We start from the raw sequence: 5000 nt of genomic DNA on the forward strand, positions 1-5000 counted from the left end.
ATTGCCATGTGTCATCGCTGGCCAGTTCTTTAGTCTGTCTCATGTATTGTGCCATTCCTCTGTTCTCTTTGTCATTCTCCTGTCTCTGTATATTTCTGGGTCTTCGTCTACTTTTATCAGTCCTTCTTCCCATGCACCCTTGAGCCACTCGTCTTCACTGATTTTCAGATATTGCCCCAGTGCTCTGTTGTCGATGTTGACGCAGTCCTCTATGCTTAGTAGTCCTCTCCCTCCTTCCTTTCGTGTTATGTATAGTCTGTCCGTATTTGCTCTTGGGTGTAGTGCTTTGTGTATTGTCATATGTTTCCTAGTTTTCTGGTCTATGTTGCGGAGTTCTGCCTTCGTCCATTCCATTATTCCTGCGCTGTATCTGATTACTGGCACTGCCCATGTGTTTATGGCTTTTATCATATTTCCGGCATTGAGTTTTGACTTGAGTATCGCCTTGAGTCTCTGCATATATTCTTTCCTGATCGTGTCCTTCATCTCTTGGTGTTTTATATCCCCTCCTTCCATTATTCCCAGGTAATTGTATCCTGTCTCATCTATGTGTTTGATGTTGCTCCCATCTGGTAGCTTTATCCCTTCTGTCCTTGTTACTTTGCCCTTTTGAATGTTGACTAAGGCGCATTTTTCTATTCCAAACTCTATCCTGATGTCCCCAGATACAATCCTTACAGTCTGGATTAGAGTATCTATTTCCTTGATGCTCTTACCATACAGCTTGATGTCGTCCATGAACATCAGATGGTTATGTTCATGGACGACATGACCTATTAATATTTTATATTATTATTATTATTATTATTATTATTATTATTATTATTATTATTATTATTATTATTATAAATTGCAGACTGCGAAAACAGATTCTTTATATGAAACAAATATATAAGTAAATAAACAAAAAATAAATTGACAGAAGGAAACAAAAGTAGATAAAGGTAAAAATACAAAAAGGTAATCATCTATATAACGGAACGGCAATATTCATCAGAAAAAACTAAGACACTGATGCGCATTCAATAGGATGCTGTTTAGAATAAACAGGCTTTATGCCAGCGCGACCTTTGCCCAAAAATGGCCCTTAATTGCGGTATGAGTTTAAGCTTAATAAGAGGCTTGGTGTATATCCCTGGGACTGGTATATTAAACGTAGACCGTTTTATCGGAGAACATGACAATTCCTATTCAAAGGCAGATATAATGATGATCGTTCAACTCCCTGGTCTTCTGAGCTATGGAATTCTCTGCCTTTTGCTGCATTTCCTAAACCACCTAAATCATTAATTCTATAAATATACTCGTGTTTGTATCTTCATTAGATATACTAAAAGGCTACTAAGAAAGTACATTCATTCCTGTTAAGATTTACTAGATCTATAGGTAAATCTTTGACGAAAATCTTTTGAAATTCTAATTGATAAAAAGTTGTTCAGTCTCATGCTGCAAGATAAGTGACAAAACAAATAAGTTTACGTATAAATAAAGAAATAGGGGATAAATCCATTTTGCCTACGGAGATATACTCAAGAAAATATGGAAATGAGGCTCACCTTGCCAAGCGACCACCAGGCACCAAAATCTTTTCCTAGTTTGGTGTGACGATGTTTCCTAGTTTCTGGGAGGTCAGCATATTTTTTTGTCAGTTTATTAGATCGTTTGAAATAACTCAAGGAAAATTATAATACGAACAGGAAGAAAAATTATTATACGAACAGGGAGACAGAGGGAAATTTAAATAAACACATGCATTTACCATTCTAATTCGTACACAAACGTGAGTATACATCCTTCCATATATTTATGTAAAAGGAGCGACGGACAAAATTCCCTCCCACTTGATAAAAAAAAAAAATCTAAGTATTTTTACTACTATCGTCTTAACGTTATTCACTTAGATCACTTCATTAAACTTTCTTATTCTATTCAAACATGACATGTCGAAATTATTTCGCTCGAAAAGCATAGTATAGAATATGTTTTCACTTAACCTATTTTTTCTTTACTCATTTATGAACTATATCCATTAATAAGATATCCCAATGTCGGAAAAAATAAGAGACCATTTCATATACCTAGAGCAATGAAATGTATACAAGAGCGAGCACAGCGATGGACATGGATGAATTCTAAACAAAAACAAGAGAAACTCATTATGCACTTCTAAAAGTGAGCAACCCGGATGAGCAATACTGAATGACCGTGTCAACGAGCAACGGCAGATTAGACATCAAACACATTTTCAAGAGAATTGAGCAAAAGTTCATGAACCTTCATGATCAGTGACGTGTGTGTGTGTGTGTGTTTTTCTTCTTCAGTCTGTCACGTCTTTTTCTGTATTCTATATTACCCCATCCCTCAAGTGACATACGACCTCTCCTTATTGTTCTACTCCAATCATGCTGTTTATGTATATCACGGGTCACTCCCGCCAGGATCAGAATCACGTCTCTTGTTAAGTATGTCTTAGTTTAACAAGACCGCCGAGCTGATTGACAGCTCTCCTAGGGCTGGCCCGAAGGATTAGATATTTTTACGTGGCTAGGAACCAACTGGTTACGTAACAACGAGACCTACAGTTTATTGTGGGATCCGAACCACATTAAATCGAGAAGTTAATTTATAATCACCAGAAAGAAATTCCTGTGACTCCACGTTGGCAGAGCGGGGAATCGAACTCGGGACTACCGAATCAGTAGATGTAAACTACTCGTCCAACGATAGAATCTACGTCTTTAGTAAAGAACCTAGAGCATTACTTAAAATACAAAAAAAAATCCCTTGATTTAATATCTTTCATGAACTGAGAAACACGTATTTCTTATGTTCGTATCTCACGTTTGACTTATACACTTTTTTTCTTTTCCTTTTTTTACACAGCAGCTGAATTTCGGTTTATTTTTTACGTTAGCTCGGCAAAAATAGCAATGTGTTTGAAACGAATGACGACTCTTGGACAGTTATCAGGGCGTTGGTATCGTGTTTACGGAAAGGTCTCCCAGAGGCTCTACTAACGGTTTCTGGGAGGATACAACTTGGCTCTCCGGCCTTCCACCAACTCCTTATTTGTATTCATCCCTTCCTCTAGGAATAAACCACCTTAAGAAACCAGAACATGTGACGATACGAGGCTAGTTTAATCTATTAACAGTTTACTTCTGTTACTTTCTGAAAAACTTGACTACCAATAAGTAACGTAACAATTGCGATAACTAAGACATTCAAGTGAGGACGCAAACGATTAAATTTGGCAGGGTCCTTAAGTTAGGCTTGCCAACCCTCCCGGATTCCCCGGGATTCTCCCGTTTTCTTCCATATTCTCCGTCTCCTGAAATGGCCTCAAAACCTCCCGGAATTTTAGAAATATATTGTTTTAAAGAAAACGTAATTTCCATTTTTTAAGAAATTGTTAGCAGTAGGCTAAAGAAAAAGTGTATATAACACACAGACACATAATTATATAATATATATGTGTTTGTGTGTGTATACTAGTCTCACCTGAATTAATCAATGGATGATCACGTGATATAAGTCAAAGTACACTAGCTAGAAACAAACGAACAAGGGGAAAACAGCAGCATTACTAAGAAAGTTGGTACGCACGAATAAAAATGCATTTTGTGGTGTTTATGTATGTGCGCGATCTCCCGTATTTCTAGATCAGGTGGTTGGCAAGCCTGGGCAGGGAGAGTTAACTCGTTTTGTCATCCATCCACGTTCTGTTTAGGAACTCTGCCTTGAATCCCGAGTAAATCGGTTTCACGACTGAGAAGGGAAGTTCTATAACCTGTTACTTTAATTGAACCCTAAAAACAAGAAAGATGTTTGTGTTACTTCCAGACTGCAACTTTCTCCTGTGTACTTTCGCATTCCTGAGAAGAGAATTTTTCCTACTAAAGACCAGCTATTTTTGTTTAACATCAATGAAATCACGAACTTTGTAGCTGCTACGGCTAACAATGAAAATAGATTCAGTCGTCTGTATAGCAGTAATGCCTCTGAGTCTGTGCTTCGACGATCTTTTAGAAATCAGTTTAGGCAGAGTAACAAAAGTAGTTTTGCCCTTTTTCCAGGTAAAATTCAGAGAATGAAAAACATATTTACCAAGAATGCGCTGAAGGTATGCATTTGCATTTATATCTTGTTATTAAAAACATGCGAATAATACGAATTGAAATAGATCATTTCTTACAGCTAAATGTCTCAGATGCTGGCACGATAAGTGAGGCAGCTGCTCATAGAAACGATTTTTATAATAGTTTTGAATGTGTTTATCAGAGAAAAAAAGTTGTTGGCCTCTATGACTTGTGAAATAGACGTTATAAAAGACTAAATGGAATTATAAGTTGAGGAGTAAAAAGCGAATACTCATTATATAGATTATAATATAATTTAAATACGCAAACACTCACACATACACACACTCTTATATATATATATATATATATATATATATATATATATATATATATATATATATATATATATATGTGTGTGTGTGTGTGTGTGTGTGTGTGTGCGTGCGCATATATATATATATATATATATATATATATATATATATATATATATATATATATATATATATAGTATATATATATACATGTATATACATACATACATACATATACATATATTGTTACGAAGTGCCAAGTATCTGGTTACTACACTTACCATTCATTAACTGATACCTCACAAAAGCCAGACAGCTGAACCCTCATCACAGGCATTAAACGACTGAATACTCTAACAACTTACCAGTATTGCAGAAAATCAGACTAAGTTCATCAAAATAGGTGTGAGGTAATCTTGTAAGTAATTAAATTAATCAAAGGGCATCACTCCGTCAACAACTTTAAAAGTCTTAGTATTTCCCTGATTTCAGAAGTCTAAGTACTTCCCTGGTTCTAAGTCACTTCAAGTTACTTGAAGGAAAACAGATCAATTACCACTCTATGTTTCTACCTAACATCAATATAATCAAATGCAAATATACT

This window comes from Macrobrachium nipponense, chromosome 10 (genome assembly GCF_015104395.2).
Source record: "Macrobrachium nipponense isolate FS-2020 chromosome 10, ASM1510439v2, whole genome shotgun sequence".
NCBI lineage: Eukaryota > Metazoa > Arthropoda > Malacostraca > Decapoda > Palaemonidae > Macrobrachium > Macrobrachium nipponense.